This window comes from Equus quagga, chromosome 13 (genome assembly GCF_021613505.1).
Source record: "Equus quagga isolate Etosha38 chromosome 13, UCLA_HA_Equagga_1.0, whole genome shotgun sequence".
NCBI lineage: Eukaryota > Metazoa > Chordata > Mammalia > Perissodactyla > Equidae > Equus > Equus quagga.
In genome coordinates, this window is record NC_060279.1 from 70053814 (window position 1) to 70073554 (window position 19741).

Consider the following 19741-nt stretch of genomic DNA (forward strand, 5'->3'; position numbering starts at 1 on the left):
TTCTCTTACCACAGCATCTTTTCTGGCCTTCCCCAAGTCATTACTTTGGAGAAAATGAAGCACATTTTCAGAATTTAATTTAAGAATAACCCAGGCAACCTAAGGCCAACTGACAAGGCAGTTGGTGAAGTCAGCAGAAGGAAGAGCTGATATTGGCAAGATGTATGTGGTCAACACCTCTCATCAATAAGACCTCTTCTACCTGCATCAAGAATTTCATCAAAAGTTAGAGTTTGCAGGTCCAAGCAGCCTAAAGTGTGCACATCTTTTCCCACTTTTATTATAATTACAAGGAAACAGAGCCCTCAAATTAAAAACTGTATGCCAGGACTAACCTACTTACCATTCAGGTATCAATGTGAATTTCATTTCTCATGGAACCTTGGCCCAAGACTAGTTCAGATTATCATTCCTCCAAAGCACTTGCCATGCTTGTAATTCACTAATTACTTGTGTAATTGTACATATAATGTCTGTCTCTCCACAGGAATGTAAGTTCCACGAGGGCAAGGATTGAAGCTGTCTTGCTCATGGCTGTGCCCCAGCCACACAGACTTGGTCAGCAGATTTGATAAATACCTGTTGTAGTTAACACCAGCTAGTTGACTACACAGATTGCTAGAACCTAGCAATCTAGCAACCCCTACCTACCCTGGCTGGAAACCAGGAAAAAAATAAAAGAGTTTTTCATGAGCCCATATAGATGGTGAATCCATGATCAAATTTTCATTCCTTTCTTTCTCCAGACTCCAGGGCCCCAAATTGTCTCCTTGTCCCTAGTTATATGGTATCACCATTTCCAAGATAAGCAGTTTAAAAACCTAAGAATCATCACTGGTTCTATCCTTTTTGTCAAACTCTCTACTTCCCACTAATTAATTCTCCCTTAAAAACTTGCTTCCAGCTGCCTGCCCCTCTCCCATCCCTCATGTCACCCCAGTCTAGGATCTTGTTTCCACACTCCAGAATATCTAACTGGCCTCTGATCCCTGCTTTTCCTTTTAACTAAATCTCTTCATTTCTAGCTAGCAGATAATTCTTGGTACTTCCAGATCACTCTCTACTAGAAAAATCACTAATGAATTCGTCATACCCTGGTGAATAAAATGTGAATACCATACCTTGGCATACTTTTCAGTCCCCAAGCTGTCTCCAACTCCCTTCGCACTTGATCCATCGATGTTCAATTGAAATGCCACTTTATTCAGGAAGCTTTCCCTAGGTCCATTTCCACCTGAAAATGCAACCGAATGCTTCCGCCACATTTTTTGTAACTTTGTAAATGTTTAATTTTATAAATTACAAAGCATCTGCTAAATTGTTCCTATTCGTCTGGGAAGATCTTCCAGCCATAATCTAGATCATATTGGTCTTTGTTTACCCGAAAATTCCAAACACAATGTCTGGCGCAAAGTAGCTTTTCAAAAACATCTCTAGAACTTAATCAAATTCATTCATTCTTTCAAACATGCAGTCTCTGTTTACCAGCCCCTGTCCCATCCCAGGGATAATGATGTAGAATAATTGTGTGACCTTAGGCAGAGACTTTAACCATTCTACACCTTAGTTTCTTCATCTGTAAAATGAGCTATGCTGTGGACCAAATAAGATAATGCGTGTAAAGGACTTAGCTCTGTGTCTGGTACAGAGTATATGCTCATTAAATGTTAACCTGATATTACTATTATCACTGTCTCACAAGGCAGTCTGTTCCATTGGTGGGCAGCTATGATTACTAAAACATTCTTCCCCACTCTGAATCCATAGATACCTCCCTATAACTCCTATTCATTGATCATAGTTTCTCTGCCTGTGGGCAACGAGAATGAACCAACTCCAAAGCAGGCTCAGACACATTTTTAAAAACCTGATTCTCAGTCTTGGGCCTGGAATGAAGAAAGGAAAACTAGGGTCAACTCGGGAGAGAGAGCTGGATTTCATTAATTCCATGGGTTTCTGAAAAGGACTAAGGTTCTGTAAGTTGGTGTTCATTTTCTACCTTAGGAGTCTTACTCTGGGAGTCCAATATACTGCTTAAATTTCACTTATTTCCTTTAGCTGCAGGATTTGGGTAAGCAAGGAAAATTCTGCAAAATGACTTCACCATTGGCAGGAATTTGCCTTTGGCCAAACTGACTCTCAATTACTCTAAGAGTGTCAGAAGTTTCCAAATTAGCTTAGGCCCTGTCTGATGCCGAGTGGGCTCCTTGAGGTGGGTCATGTCCATTACTTGAGTCTAGCTCAAGATGGATTCAGCTGCCCTGAAGAAGTATGTGCCCCACTGTCCTCATTTCCCCTAGCACCTGATCCAATTCCTGCTAGTAACTATGTTTTTATTTCTCCAGGTTCCCACACTCTCTTCAACTATACCCTTCTACCTCTGGGCTAATTATTTTTTAATAAATGGCCTCTACCGACAGAAGGCTACTTGCTTGAAGAGACCAGACTTCTCACTTTCTTCAACATACTCTACAGCTGTTCTGTTGTGCTCTAAGGTTGCACAAACCAAGACGTGGAGATGCTTGGAAATCCTACCCGTGATGGAGCTTCTCATTGCCATTGGAAGAGCCAAGTCTGATGTGATTGCAGCAATAGATTGCTTCTTTAATATTTCAATTTCCTTCTAGGATTGAATTACCAGCCTACTTCTTAATCTTCACATGCTGCAAGGACAATAAAATTAATCAGAAGAGAGATTTCTCCTTGATCACTCTCCATCACCATGCTCCTCAAAAGACAGTTACTTGATACAGGAACTTCTCTCAGTGGTAAACAAATAAGCCTGTGGCTTGTAAAATTAGCAAGAGGCATGTCCAAGTTTCACAAGGCCTAGAAATTGAAAGAGCAAAAATAAAATTCAAAATAAAATAGGAGCAATATTAGTAAATCCTAACATTTAGTGAGTGTTTATTCTGTGCCAGAAGTGGTTCTAGGCCTTTTACACATGTTATTTCATTTAAATCCCATATCAATTGTTTGAAGATGCTGATATTATCTCTCCATTTTACAGCTGAGAAAACTGAGGCATAAAGAGATTAAATAAGCTGGCTCAAGGTCATTCAGGCAGTAAGCGGTATGTCAGGATTTGAACCCAGGAAGTCTGACTTCAACGCCTCTGTTCTTACCTCTTACTGCCCCTCTGTATGCTAGAGAGATGTGAGAGTCAATACATCACTAACAGTGGTGACAACACGCATGTTCTCAGAATCCCAAAGGGAAAAAGTTTTCAGAAGTGGCTGTGCAAGGCCTCTGCCACCTTGCTGAAATCATGAGACTGAGAAGTCTGGTTGGTCCACTCAACCCCATATGATTCAATCTCACAAAAAGTTCTGGGTATTCTTGCAACATCTCCCCTCTCCTCCACTGGGCAGATCTGTTGTACCTAATCCTCAGCTGTGCCATTTCAGTAGATTCCCCACCATCAGTTTCTTCTCTTCCAACATGCAGCCAATTAAATCTCAGTTTTAATAACATTGACCCCTGTTACCCATAACCTATTGAACCACCTGGGTTTGAATCCCCGCTTTGCCACTTACCATATGGGGAAACTTGAACACATCACTTAACCTCATCATAGATTAGGTGCCTTTATGTTAAACGGGACTAAAATCACTTTCTCACAATGTTCTTTTGAGGATGTAGGTCAGAGTGAGCGCTCAAAAAATGGTAGCTATGTTGCAAAATAAAGCGCTTATCATTGAAGACTTTCTATGTGTATGGCTCCTACCGACATTGCCAAGTTTATCCCACACTAATGCCCTTCAACAAATATTCCTTCTTCTGGGGTTCACCTTCTCTCCTCTGCACCAGCATTCCTCCAAGGGTGGTCCTTGGACTCTCTGCATCAGATTCATCTGATGTGCCCTTAAAATTCAGATTCTTAGGATCAACCTTTGGCTTTGTTAATCAGAATCTCTCGGGTTATGTCTTGACTATCTGCATTTTTAACGGGCTTCCCAGGCACCAACAATTTGCAGACACCAACAAGTGAGTCCCCCTGCCTTGTCTATGAGGATGTTCTCCACGCCTGGGCTTCCTTTCCACTCTCATATCTGTCACCCAAATCCCACCGATAATTCAAAGCCTGACTTAAATTTCTCCTCATTCATAAAACCATTCCAGATTCCTCCCTCCAGAAATAATCTGTCCCTGCTTTGAGTTATCATGGCACTGATTTATATACATGAAAACTCTTCCCAACATTTTCAAGCTCCTTAAGGTGAGAGTCAGTATGTAATTCATATTAATATCTCCAAAGTTATCTATCACAGGGCTTTGCATAGAGTAGGTGCTCAATGAAATGAACTCAGTGGGCAGGATGAAGTCCAATCCCAGTATTTTTAGGTCACCTTGGTAAGCCACACGTATTGAGTAATAACTGACTCAACTGAAGAAGACGAGGAGGGAAGCTGACCGAACAGACTTTATTCTCCTTCTCTCCTCCTCTTCTTCCCTCTGATTCCTGCTGCCATCACCATCTGGGACCACTCCTTTATCCCTTAGCCCAAGCCCTGTGAAGGGAGAATGAGTGGAAACCTTCCAGTAGTTCCCCTGAGCGCAGCTGAGGCCGACTGAAAAAGTTAGGTAATTTCTCTTTGTATTTAAGAGTGAGCAAAAAAGGAAACCAATATAATGATCATAAACCATGTAAACTGTCAAGTTTCTCTGGTATAGGTTCCTGTTTAGCCCAAAGGGATGGAATAATTTCTCCAGCATCTTGACCATCTTCTGGTTCTGTGACCTCTGAAGGTTGGTTGCTGTTCTCATTACTGCTGAGCAGAAACAAACCACTCATTCAATTTCCTCCCTTTTTAAAGCATCCCAAGACTTTTTACTTCTATGTCTTAGCCATCGTGGGCTGCTATAACATAACAGACTACCATACACGAGTGGCTTAACCAACAGACATTTATTTCCCTCAGTTCTAAAGCCTGGAAGTCCAAGATCAGGGTGCCAGCAGGGTCAAGTTCTTGGTGAGGGCCCTCGACCTGGCAAATCATTGTATCCTCACATGACTGAGAGAGAGAAACAGAGATCATCTCTCTCCTGTCTCTTCTTAAAAGGGTATTAATCCCATTCATGGGGGCTCCACGCTCCACTCTCATGACCTCGTTACCTACCAAAGGCCCCACCTCCAAATACTATCACATTGTGGATCTGGACTTCAATATATGAATTTGAGGAGGACACAAACATTTAGCCCATAACACCCCACTCACCCATGTTCTCTCTATAGGCCATCCTGGATTTTCTTGAAAGGGAACACCTTATCCCTAGGCAGTGGCAAGCAAGATGGCAGTGACTATGCCAATGTAATTTCAGACCCAACAGTGCAATCACATTTCAATAAGGCAAGAGCAATAATAATCATTTCCCAACCACATTCATCTCACTGACTATGTTCTAGCCGTGTCACTCACTCCACAGTTCTTCAAACACACCAAGCTCTTTCTCATCTCAAGTCTTTGCATGGGCAATTTCCTCAGCCTGTTATGCTCTTCCCCCATTCTATGAATATATGAAACTTTCCTTTAAGAATCTTCTTTCCTTTAAGTCTCAGTTTAGAAATTCTTTCTGCAGAGGGGGCTTCTATGGCTGTATTTTTTAATTAAAGCAACCTCCTTTCCCAATTCTTTTCTATTTCAGCGCCTTATTTATTTCCTTCCTAGCATATACCACAATCTGAAATTCTTCTATTCATTTCTTTATTTGCTTGCTCCTAGTCTGTCTTTCCAGAAACGATGTAAACTGAACAAGGTCAAGAATTGTGTCCATCTTGATCACCATTCCTGACGTGTAGTAGCAGCTCAATAAATATTTGTTGAACGATTGAATAAAATAATTACACAATATATAATCACAAGGAAAGGAAAGGGAGTCACACAGTCAAATATATCAACTCTCTTATTTGTCTACAATGTTGAAACCAGGAAACAATCATTTTTTATTTAATTTTGCAACAGTATAAGATTTCAACACTAGGTCTATGATTTAAGTTATTTTGCTGCTAAAAGAAATAGGTCCTCCTCCTTATCCTGGATTATGATTTACCATAACACTTATTCTATACACTCTAAATAACAAATCTCATTTCTCCCAATGGAACTCAATTCCTAGAGACTAAAGTTTGACATCCTTGTGAGACATCAACAAAGAAAAGACAACTTGAAGAAGCAGATGTGGCTATTTTAGAAGAAAAGACGTCTGCATGCTGTTTTAACTTTGCAAGTCTCAAAGAATTCTTTCATGACAATACACTGAGAACTACTTCGTGAAAATAAATAGCCACAGAGGAATATGGATTTAATTGCTTGAATTGCTGCATTAGCTAAAATAAAACAGCTGTGATCACATTCTGGGGTAAAAACTATTGTTCAACAAAGAGTTCTATTAAAGATTGCCCCAGTGATGAGTCTGGCTTTCTAAAATCAGGCATACCACTTCCTGGACCACCCATTGTTCTTAGGGTATCAGTGATTTCAATTTGGGGGGCATCTGCGTTGGAGAAATGTTGTCTGTGCCATAGGGCACAGGACTGCTTGGTAGGTTTTTCTCTTTCCCCCAAATACACTGCTCAAGTTACTCAAAATTACTCAGCAAAACAAATTCCTTTCATATTTCTGTAATCCCAAGACACAGGAAAGGTGCTGGGCTGGCAGTTGGGGCTTCTTAGAGTTCCAATTCACTAAAAGATGAAATGAGAAGCAGAGTTTATCCAAGTTCTTCCTGAGGAATCTTTGTGAACAGACCTTAGTCCCTGAGAAAACGATTCTCCAGGGTGGTGGTTGTTGATACTTCTCAGGATCAGAAACCACCTTGAGATAGTGACAAAGCCATAAAAAATTCCACAGAATATTCACAAATATATATTAACACAAAGTTCAAAACCTAGCCCCCAGAAGCTCTGTAAATACCCTAAAATTATCTATGGACCGCAAGCTCCGTACTCTTATTCTAAAATGCAGAAGCAGGGCTTGAGATGGGGAAAGCCAAGAATTCAATTGGCTTTTTCGCCAACCACCATCACATATCTATTTTAAATAACTCTACCACACACCAGTCTCACCCTCAACTCTTCCACTGGCCCATTTTCAGACTTTGAAACATGTAATCAATAACAAAACAAGTAGATAAGTAGAGGAGAATGTTGGAGGAAAAAGGAGCAGAAAGGCTACTGAGCAGAAGATCAAATTTTGAAATTTCTAATATTCTATGCAGTCCTACATTCCTAAGAATCTGTTCCATTGACCTCACAAGCCAGTGGTTATCAAAGTTAAGTGTGCCTCCAAGACAACCTGGGAAGGCCACCTTCAAGTACAGATTTCTAAGTCTCATTCAGCTTCTGATGCAAAAGGATTCTGTAGTTTTCATTAAACATCCAGGTGATTCTGAAGCTGGTGGTCACTTAAACCACCATTTTGATGGTTTCCGATCTTGTTTCTCAGTGTCTTAAGAAATCTCAGTATTTCAGGATCCAACCACATAACTCCTCCTCTTGTATGCAGAAGTGGCACAAACACCCTTTGTCTGATTGTGAGCACCCGAGGTGCCACTACCTCCTCCTCTACACTCCTTTCAGGAGGACCTTTCAGGGAGAGATGTAGTGAGAGGCTTCCAGATGAGTTGTGCTGAGAATTGCCCAAATGCTGATTATCAATAGACTTGTAGCCTTACTTTTATCCTCGAAGTCCCTTTTGCTATGTAATGAAACACATTCATGGGCATGACATCGGGGAGAAGGACAGGGGGGCCAACTGCCCACCATTTCTGTCAATCCTCCTACTCCGAAATGTCTCCCCAGTGATTTTATCCCTAACCCCCCAGAAACGATCCCTCCCTTTTTAAATTCCTATTATACCTAGTTTAACTGTTTAGTGTGAACTATGAAATAGAGATAATGCCCGCCCCACCCCCGCCATCTTGTTCTCTTACTGTTTTGTGCTTCTCTTACCTGCTACCTGATTACCAGTTCTTTGTGAGCAAGAACTTGGTTCCTGGATTTAGCCATACCAGAAGCTAGCTGTAGGCCCAAACTTTTCAGTTATACACAGGGTACAGCTAATAATACCACATAGTATTTGAGTCAATCTGGATGCACTTCTACCACTTCAACCAAGAGTCCAGATTTATTTAATGCTTAATAAATACGGATTGATTGAGTTAGCCATTTTTAGACATGGGAAATGTTAGATATATTTGGTTCTTCAAGTCTACAAACACCTTTTTGTAGAAAAAGGTCAGTTGTTTAACTTCTGTCTTTTGGCAAAGAAGACTGATACGGTCATAAAACTATGGCCCTGGGAAACAGACAATTGAATTGGGATCCCAGCTCTGCTACCTGCAAGTTGTGTGACCTTGAGCAAATTACTTAGGAATCTTTAAGTAGGGGAAGACCACAGTAATAAAGGTGCATTGTTATTGGAAGATCATTTTTATGCAGATGATGGAGTGAAGGATAGAGGCAGAGGCAAGCAATCATTATCAAGTTCAGGCAACAGAGGATGCGGGTTTAGACTGAGAGAGCATCAATTGGGATACAGAGCAGAGGGCAGATTGCAAAAACTGCAAGACTCAGTGACAAGTGGAATGTGGGATGTGGACGAATGGGAGGAGTCAAAGGTCCTGGAAATTAGTTCAATTATTTTTATTTTGAGATACCAAAATAGAGAAACACAGTTTGCTAACCAGGTGGTGGGGGTGCTCTTAACTTCTAGTTTATCTGTCAAGTTATTTTTTACAACACAGCCAGCTTTTAGGGTACACTTTAGCTTCCTTCCTCCTAAACAAATTTAGCAGCTTCCCACCTCTAGGTAACAGAGGGAGAACCTTCTAGCAGGTAATGCTTTCATTGCTTTGATTTAAAGCTGTGTTTCCCAAAGTCTTCGAGGCGTCCCGTTGGTGGTATAGTAAGAGATTTTAGGTGGATTATAGAATGATTAGCTGTGCACAGACAAGACATTAAATAACTGAATCACACAGGGAGAAAGCTGTTCCCTTTCAGACTCCTTGATTATTTTGCCAAGGGAAAAAAAAAGTCTCATGTGGGGCCTAAAACATCGTTAACATCTCTTTCTAGCACTTGCTAATCCCCTCGTGTAACGGGGAGACAGTCTAGGTTTACAACCTTCAGGAGGCCACAGTATCTAGCTAGAATTTAGCAATGTTGTGTCTTTGTTGAATTTATTTTTACACGTGCTTTCTATTGATGGCAAGTGGAACTTATTTTCCACTTAGAACCGCTTTACGTCTCTTTTAAGATAAATTTATTTTATAAAAATGTTGACTCTGTTGAAAGGCAACTAAAAAATGTGGCACACAGGCACGGCAGGAATTAGGGAAGGGGTCTACAAAAGATGGCTGTCTTGGACCGGGGATTCTAAAACATCACTCATCAGTGGCGGCACTTCCGGCACTATCACAAACGTCTTCTTGGGAGGTAGAGCCCTTGGAGCATCATTATGAGTATTCCATGCAGCTAAAACCCTACAATGAGGAAACGTGCCTCCTCTTTGGACAGGTACCAGGACAGAAGCGCAGGGCGCACTTGTCTCGCCCCACGAAGAATTTCCCAGCACCTGCAGGGGTTCTGCTCCTAACGAGCGCCGAGAACAGCCCCGCTGTGGGTGCAGCATCCCTGCGGGCCCCTGAGAGCCCAGCTCAGTCCCCTCAACAGCTCCTTATTCTAAACAAGCCAGGAGTTTGTTTCACTCGTTAGGAATAAACATTCTCGGCCGCGATGTTTGGAAAACCTGAGCTCTCGCTCCCAGATGCGCTCCGCTTGGCTGCGCGTGGGAAGGACGCATCAGCCGTTCCCAGATGCCGCGCCACGCTTCCGCGGAGCGTTCATTCACACGTGCCACAAGAAAATCTTCGCCACACGCACATAGAACCATCTGGCAGAGGGGTGTTTAACTTCGCGAGCGATCTTTTGTTGATTGAGGAGTCGACTTTTCCTGGGAAAAAAGCACTTCTGGCGGACCGGGGGAGCTCCAGCGCTACTAAACGTCTCCCCCTAGTGGGCCTTTCATTGAGACTTGTAAATCATTCAGAGCTGGAAACACGGAGGCCATCCGGGCTGGGAGCTTTTGAATTGCATAGTCCAAAACGGCATTAAAAAAGAAAAAAAGGTAAATTGCCAACCGTGTGCACTCCTTGCCTTGCATATTACTTTATTTTGCCAACTAAGATCATTAGAAAATAAACATCATCTGACATTACTTGAAACTCACAAAAGTAACCAAGATGTCCTTCAGTAGATGAATGGATAAACTGTGGCACATCCACACAATAGAATATTATTCAATGCTAAAAAGAAACGAGCTATCAAGCCATGAAAAGACATGGAGGAAACTTAAATGCGTGATACTAAGTGAAAGAAGTCAATCTGAAAAGGCTACATACTATGTGATTCCATCTATATGACGTGCCAGAAAAGGTAAAACTTTGGAGACAGGAAAAAATTCAGTGGTTGCCAGGGGTTGGGGGGAGGGGAGGGGTGAACCGGCAGAGTACAGAGGATTTTGGGGGCAGTGAAACTACTCTGTATGATTTTATAATGATGGATACATGTCATTATACATTTGTCCAAACCCATGGAATGCACAACGCCAAGAGTGAACCCTAAGGTAAACTATGTAGACTTTGGGTGAGGATGTAATTTCATGGATTGTAACAAATGTACCACTCTGATGGGCAACATTGACATGGGGGAAGCCATGCAAGCGTGGGGCGGGGGGGTACATGGGAAATCTCTGTAATTTCTGCTCAATTTTGTTGTTGAACCTAAAACTGCCCTAAAAAATGAAGTCTTTTGGGGGCTGGCCTTGTGGACAGTGGTTAAGTTCGCACGTTCTGCCTCGGTGGCCCAGGGTTCACCGGGCCAGTTCCTGGGTGCAGACCTACTCAACGCTTGGCAAGCCATGCTGTGGCAGGCATCCCACATATAAAGTAGAGGAAGATGGGCACGGATGTTAGCTCAGGGCCAGTCTTCCTCAGCAGAAAGAGGAGGATCGGCAGTAGATGTCAGCTCAGGGCTAATCTTCCTCAAAAAAAAGAAAAAGAAAAAGAAAGTCTTTAAAAATATATATATATGATACATACATACATAAGTAAATAAATAAATATTTTTGGGACATGTTGATTTCTATTAAGAAAGATGTAGACCCTTCCTACTCCAAGAGTGGTAGGGGCCACCAGCATCAGCACCACTTGGGAGCTTTTTAGCAATTTGGAGTCTCAGGCCCTGCTGCAGACCTGCTGAATCAGAATCTGCATTTTACAGAAATCTTTGAGTGATTTATATTAGAGTGTGAGATGCATTGATGTAGAATGCACGGTCCCTGCCTTTGAGTTGAGACGGACAGAAAAGCAGCAATGTGGTTAACAATAGTGAACTTCATGCTTTTGATCTCATTTCTCAGTTCCTTCACCCCGAAGTTTTTCCCACCTGAGATGTCATTACCTCTTCTCCACGTGTCTAGTTCTTGCTAAATGTTGTTCAGTCAGCATCAGTGGGAACTTACCATGTGCCAGGCGCAATGCAAGACACAAGGCATAAACATTTCTCCTAAGAGACATGCAGAAAATTATAGTTTCGTCTGTCTCCTTTATCGGTTAAATACAATAATGGGAGCAAGTATGGGGCTGTTCTCGAAGGGGGCTAGGATAAGGTGATGAATTACATTTGTCCAGCATCCACCAGGTCCCAGGCACTGCTTATTATCTCCTTTACTTCTCACAACAATTTCCCAAGATGAGAACTATTTACCTCATAGAGAAACTGAGTCCCTAAGTAGTTCAGCAGTTTGCCTAAGGTCTCACAGCTGAAGGCAGTCGATCACCAGAGATAGTTGGGCCCACATCTGGTCACCTCCTGTCTGCTGTATTTCTAATATAAAATTCTGTCTCATACAGCCGTGATTGCCCTTTATGTCATAGGCTCCAAGGAATTTGGAGAATTATTGAGAAGGGAATCTCATTTCCATGGGATGGGTGGGGAAGGGACTGGATAATCACAACTAGTTTCCAAGGGGCAAAGAACCACAATTTTATATCTAGGTTGTACTGTAAATGAAACTCCCTAATCCTGAGATGGTACATGGGTTTCTTCCCACACTTGCCTGTTCTAAATATGTGTCAGTGGCTCCTGAAGCATTGTATTGACGACTCAGAGAGAGCATGCAGTAAGGGAAAAAGTGATTTAAAAAAATGCAAATCCTATTACATGACTCCTTTGCTTAAAATCCTTCAATAACCTTGCAGTGCTCTTAGGCCATGGTAAGAATTTGGGTCCCTTAGTCTCTTCATGTCCTGGACCTTGCCAACCAGCTCTGTTAGCCTTATTTCATCTACTCCTTCTTCTTTATACTCCAGCCACACTTGCTTTCTTCTGTTTCCTCTTAAATTCCATTATCCCTCCTGCCACAGGGCCTTTGCACATGATCTTTCTCCCTGACCTCTTTCATCTGAAAAACTTCTGAGCAGACTTCAGTGGAAACATTTCTTACTCAAGGAAAGTGTCCTGATCCCCCAGCCAGGTGCTTATCTTCCTGTTATGTACCCTTATAGCACTACGTACCATGCCTTTGAAATACTTATCCCATTTGTAACTGAACTATTATTTCTATGATTATTTAGTGGCCACTATCCTCTCTAGACCTGCCATGTCCAGTATGGTAACCATTAGTCACATGTGGCTCTTGAGCACTTGAGACATGGCTAGTGTTATTGAAGAATTGGATTTTAAATTTTATTTAATTTTAATTAGTTTAAATTTAAAATCTGATTTTGCTTCATGGAAATTTTAAAAGTATGGAACAACTTGAATATGTGAATCTACGTTTTCAATTGTAAATTTTATGACCTCTACAAATCAAGTATTTCCAGAAATTTAGCATCTGCATATACTCTAGATTTTGATGATGATGTGAAAAAATAATGTAAACTATTGTAATAATTTTCTACTGAGTATGTGTTGAAATGATAATAGTTTAGAGATAATAGGAACAAAATATATTAACAATAGGTTTATAAAATCAATAGGTTTATGAAATTAACAGGTTAATTTCACCTGTTCTTTCTAATGTGATTCCTGGAAAATCTAAGTTATATATGTGTCTCACATTATGTATCTATTAAACTGTGCTGTTATACACTATAAGGAGGGTTCTGGAAACTGGAACCAAGTATCTCTTTAAGTATTTTATGCTCAGTACCTAACATTGTTCTTAGTGCCCTGGAGTTGATTCCAACTCCTAGCGACCCTGTGGACAGCAGAGTGGAACCCTGCCCGGTCTTTTTGCGCCATCCTCTCAGCTTCCAGCACTGTATCAGACACTGAAACCTGTCCACCATGGGTGGCTCGGATGCTATTTGAAAAACTGGCGGCATAGCTTTCAGCATCACAGCAATACACAGCCGCCACAGTCTGACAACTGACACATGCATGGTGTGGTTCCCTGACTGTGAAAGGACCCCAGGGTTTGGAGGTGACAGTGCTGAATCTTAACTACCAGACCATCAGGGCTGGCTAGTATCTAAGACAGTATCTGGCAAATAACAGGTGCTGAATAAAGAAGTAAATATTGTTAGATATTGCTTGACATTTGAATAAGTGAATGATTATCCATATCTGTGAAGGTTGAGAGAGAGGTTGGCACATTGGTCCTATATTTTCCAACTCTATGCTAATTTTTTCTTTGCCTAGCATAGGGCCTTGAAAATAATGATAATAATAACTACAACTATCACTTTCAGTCACCTACTATATGCAAAGCACTTTTAATCCATTTGGGATTTGTTGTAAAAATTAGAGATACTGTACGTAAAGCAACTTGTCCAAAGTCACGTGATTAATATGGCATTTACTAAATGCTTGACTATGAATAATTGACTGAATGAATACACAAACCTACAAAGCCCAACAAGAGGCAGGATGAACTTTTTCTAGGCCTCTGTTGCCTTGAACATGAGCATGAGTCCTTCAGTTTTATCTGATTGCTTTCCAAGATTGCTTGCTCCAGCTTAGAGAGGCTCATAAGAGATTTTTAAATATGAAATTCTGGAATAGAAACAAGAAAAATACTCTATTGACGAGACAGTAAGTTGCTCAGGTTACAACAATAAAGTAAGTCTGGAAACGCCAAACACACACCTGCCCTCGGGAGCTTGAGAGAAAGTCTGGACCGTGGCTCCCTGCTCATCTGTAATTTGGCCAAAGATCCTCCAAAAGCACCACAAAACCTGATTAATTAGAAATAGATGAATCTCTATGTTCTTGGGCCATGTGACATTTCAGGCCCATTATCCAACCTTCTAAGCTCAAGAAAGCACACTACCTTTGGCCACAGGCTTTGCTCTCAATTTTTAAACCCATAAGTATACTTTAGTGGCACTTTAATCCATATGGTTCAGATTATTTGCATTAGATTCATCAGAAGCAATTTTTGAAAGAAGCTGCAATCTAATAGCTTCCTCAGGGTGCTGTGCTAGACTCAATCTCCTCCTCCTCGGGTTCCTCCAGTAGAATCTACTGGAAGGAATTTGTATTAATTAAAGGCAACACAAGGATGAAGAGCTAGGACCCTGAGGCCAGGCTGCCTAGGTTCAAATCCCCATCTCACTACTTAGCATGTATGGGACTTCAGATTTACTTTCCTTGTCTGCAAAATAATAATAACCCTCATGCAGTTATTGTAAAGATCAGCTGAGTCGATGTAAAGGGCTTAGAGAAGCGTCGCTGTGTGCGGGCACTATTCTAACCACTGGCTATTATTATTACTATGTTGAAGCTGCCAGTGACAGAAAAATAACATTGGAGTGACTTGTACCTGATAGTTTATTCCTCTTTCACATAAACATAGGCAGTGCGGGGCTGGCATGATGACCCCACCTCATCCAGGACCCAGTGCTTTCTATCTTGTTGCTCCACCAATTTCAGTACATAATTCTCACTTTCTGATCAAAGAGGGTGACCTCCGCTCCAGCCAACTTGTCCACAGTCCAGCCAGAAAGGAGGAAAGAGGAGAAAATCACACACTCTCCCTTTAAGAACACTTACTAGAAGTTTTTCTCACCACTTCTGCTTAAGCCCCATTGAACAGAACTTAGTTTCGTAGTTATGTGTAATCTTAAAGGAGACTAGGAAATGTAGCATTTTATTCTGTTATTATTTGGTCTATTATTATTACTGTAGGACAAAAAAAGGAAAAACAGATATTGGGGAACAATTAGCCATCTCTCACAGATTCTGAGTGGAAAATCAAAAACACCCTGTGGATCTAGAAGGCATAGATCCATTATGCATAGAATGCATATCCAAATGGAGATCTTTGGATAATGGAATGTGGTTTGAAAAAAAGTGCATCTTTAAGTCAGTACTCAGTTGTCTCCACATTCTGTTTGCTTATAAATCCCATAAATATATGCTGCATAAAACACTAAATAAATGTTTATTCTAATTATTGTACAAAAGTGACCGCAAATCTCTTCTTTCCACTCCCATCAGAATCATATCCATGGAAGGCTTCAGATGCTTGTGGATTTAGAAAGAAAAGGAAGATCTGGCACTTCTAATGCTGCTTCAATGAAAAAGGAAGGCTCCTCCAGCCCCAAATGCAGTCACACTCCAAAGCCACTTTCTAGGCCTGTCGCCTCCATCATAACTGAGAAAGTGATGACACTGCAGCAAGCTCAGGGTGCTCCTGCAGAAACTGACCTCGGATACTCGTGTTAGACAAGACACCTTCTCATCCCATACGAGCCTTTACAAATAAAAGATGTTGACAACACACACTTAGATAATAGGAAACATATTTTTGGCCAGCGAGTTAGCTTTTTGGTCAGGCTTGAAGACTGTAGCACATATTTTGGAAGCTCCGCCAGCATCCTACCCACTCTCTCCTTCTGAACAGAATTGTATTTCCCAGCCTTGCGGTTCGGTTTGGGATTGGCTTAAGCCAATCAATGTATGTAACCCTGTGTCCACAATAATTATTTCAGAGTTGGGCATGTGATTAAATGAGATGTGAAAGAAGATGTTGGGGCTTTGGAGAAAGAAACTTCAGTTGATATTGGCCATTCTCTTGGGATCACAAAGAACCCCTAGTCAGTCTTAGAATAAGACATCAGCCTACATTACCTATAAATCAGAGTGGCAAGAAGAAAAGAAATTGGTCTGTAATGACATTGTTGAGTCAGTGGATTGATCTTACCTAAAGCCCACAATATCTATAGACTTTGAAACTCACAGGCAGTAAATTCTCCTTATGGTTTAAGCCTCCTGAGTTGGGGTTTCTGTTAAGTAATATTCTACTTGATACTGAGTCATTAAAGGAAACCCTGGAAATATTTAACAGGAGACAAATTAATCAGGAAGTTATAAGCAAACACCTGTCGTATCAGCCATACCAGGATGGAATTGCTGCTCTACCATTTTACCACTTATGTGAGCACGGGCAGGTTATTGGAAGAAAACGTGAAACTCAGTTTCTCAATCAGGAAATTGGGGGAAAGTATATTGATCTCAGAGGATTGTTGTGTATATAATGCTATATAACATAAATGAAATTGCCCAGGAGTAAGACTGTTTCCTAGACAGAGAAATCAATAAAGATACAATAAAATCACAGAGAAAAGTAAGACTTATATTTACCAAGAAATAAATTGTGTGTGAAGAATCTTTCTAAAGTGTACCCAAGGATGAAGATGGACGGAGCCTGGACGGACAGCTATGGACTCCAGATTTCATAAGAAATCGTATGGATGACAGAGATCTCAGACATTCCTCGAATAAAACTTACGTATAATTAAAAAAAACTTTTTATGGCATACTTCTGTCAGTTCTGAAAAATGTATACAGTTGCATAACCACCATTACATTCAAGGCATGGAACAGTTCCATCATCCCCCAGAATTTCCTCATGCTCCTTTGAAGTCAACTCCTTCTTCCAACCCCAGCTCCCACCCCCAAAAGGTCAACAAATCACTGATCTGTTTTCTGTCCCTACAGTTTAACCTTTTCCAGAATGTCATATAAATGGAATCATGCATTATGTAATCTTTTCACTCTGACTTCTTTCACTTAGTATAGTGTGTTTGAAATTTATGTACATTGGGTTGCCAGTCAGTACTTTGTTTTTATTGCTACCCATGAACACGTGATTAAAGCCTACCATTCTTCTTGACTGTGTACATCACATGGGATGATAACTGTGGGCACAGAGACTGGTTTCCAATGATCATTTTCATGCCTCCAAATTTGTATATGTATTTGGAACCATTGAAGGAAAACAAGCTTGTTAGAGTGTGCTATGGACTGAACTCTGTCCCTTCAAAGTTCGTGTGTTGAAGCCCTAACCCCTGGTGGGACTATATTTGGAGATAGGGCCTCTAGGAGGTAGGTAAGGTTAAACGAGGTAATAAGGGTAGAGGTCCAATCCGATAGGATTGGTGTCCTGAGAAGAGGAAGAGAGACCCAAGATCTCTCTCTTTCTCTGCCATGTGAGAACACAACAAGAAACTGGCATCTGCAAGCCAGGAGGAAAGTCCTCGCCAGAAACCGAGCCTGCCAGACCTTGATCTGGAACTACTAGCCTCCAGAACTGTGAGAAAATAAATTTCTGTTGTTTAAGCCTCCCAATCTGGGTATATTATTATGATAGCCCCAGCAGACTATTACAGAGTGACTCAGAAGAAAGACCTAGAGTTGGTAATCAGTGAGATGGGTTTAGTTCTAAACATCTGTTTCCTTTTTTTGTGGAATGAGGATGAAAATAACCTTTCATGTAGGTTCATTGTGAAGATTAAACCACATGGGTAATATATGTAAAATTTTTGCCACAGTTCTTGGCACCTGGAAATGCTCAGTATGTGGCACTTCTTACTGGCCAGCTTTGTATCCATCCCTGCGCTTAATATGAACACTTACACATACAGGGATGCTCAGGAAATATGTGTAAAAAATCACTGAAATGTCATTGGACATGCTAAGGGATCTCTCCGCATCTTAATTTTTTAATTTGTAAAATGAAGTAATTGATGCAAAAGAACGTTTCTGACATCTGACACTTATCTATTTTCTGTTTACCACAATCTAAACGGGAAAGAAACTTACAGTAGTTATTTTCATTTTAGTAGAAGCAGATTTCTGTCATCATTGCTACAATTAGATGTTTGCATGTTAAATTATTTACCAGCAATCATGAAAAGAAAACATGTGCACCTCCTTGACACATAACATCTCCACAACAGGATGGAAAATATTGGGGGGCAGGGAGGCGGAAAGTAGGGTGCTTTTTTTCGCACCTGAAATCATAACTGGTTCTTCTCAAGGCTCTAAAGGGAGATGAAAGGTAAAGAGTAACGGAAAGAGTATCCTCATCTTGGACTTAATACCTCCCTTGGAGAAGGAAGGGGAAATAGGTGGCTCGTCGACTATCCTTTGAGACCCACAGTGGTGTGCTGGAACCGGCTCATTCAAGCTCTTGAGAGCTGACTGTAGACTTCTCTTCCCAACTCCACGTTCAGTGATACCATGTTGGTAGCTTGAAATTGGCCATGGTGGGAGTGTTTATACTACAGAAATTGGCAAATGCTATAAAGCAGGGCTTCCCTCACCCACTGGAGAGTCAGTTAAACATTTACCAGCACACCACTGGGTCCCCGGCCCAGGCTTGCTACTGCTGCCCAAGGAAGGAGAGGGGGCAACTGAGACTGCCGCTCAGAAATCTCTAAGAAGGGTGAAGAGTGCATAACAGGGGCCTGGGATGAACGGACCAAGAGAAAGAGTCAAGGAAGTTGAGGGAGCCCAGAATTTGGAGTTTGGATACGAGATCTTTCTTTATCTTTCACCATTTTTGAGATTTGATGGATATTTGCGACCTGGTTCTGAGAATTAAATCATGTGTTGCATTGCAAATATTATCCTCACAGATAAGGCTTGTACCTTTAAACCTCACAACTTCTCTACTAAAACAGTTACTCCTAAGGAAAGGATTAAGAACTTGTGCAAAAATTCAGTCACCAGGAGGTTCCACACAACATTCACTACCATGCCTTATATTTTGGAACCACCTAATGTCCCACAACAGGGAATTCCGTTTAACTCTATTATGGTGGGTCCCTATAAGTGGACACTGTGCAGCCTTTAAATATTCCTCTAAAACTTGATTTTTAATGTTATGGGAGAAGAGTCCTGATAAAAAGTGAAAAAAGAAAGTTACGGAGCAGAGTGGTTTTAATGATCAGTTATATCAAATATCAAAGCTTTGAAGGCTAGAGTGTAGTTAGCATTGAGCGATGGGGTTAATAGAAATTTTTTTTCTCTTGGAGGTTGTCTGTATTTTCCAATTTCTCCACAGTAAGAATACATTACTTTTTGAAATAAGAAAAAGAAATACTGCTTTTTAAAAGTCATTTCTCCAACTAGATAATCTGAGAAGTTAAAACCTAAAATTTGGATTATCTATATATTTAATTAATGAGATTTAATAACAATTATGCCTAATAGGCAACATAACCAGAATTATGAAATCATTGATTGTACCTAAAACAACTGTAATGATTTCTTTCTCCTCCTCCCTCCACCATCTTTCTCATTCTCCTCTTTCTTCTTCTGATAATAATAATATTTACTCATACTTACTAAGCATTTTCCATATATGTGAGCTATGGGACCAAGTAAATTAAATATATTAACTTATTTATTCTTCAGAAAAAAACTATGAAGTAGTTACTATTTATA

General features: G+C 40.8%; 1 long non-coding RNA gene across 3 annotated transcripts in view; it reads right to left on the bottom strand.

Moving 5' to 3' along the window:
- Positions 1 to 1126: 1126 nt before the first annotated feature.
- Positions 1127 to 19741, bottom strand: part of LOC124250772 (uncharacterized) — a 63568-nt gene continuing 44953 nt past the window's right edge. For 2 of the 3 annotated variants that reach the window (XR_006891616.1, XR_006891614.1), the window contains 2 exons: positions 2536 to 2663; positions 1127 to 1234 (listed from right to left, as the gene is read on the bottom strand). This is a non-coding gene — a long non-coding RNA (uncharacterized LOC124250772). The other variant, XR_006891615.1, reaches the window with a different exon arrangement.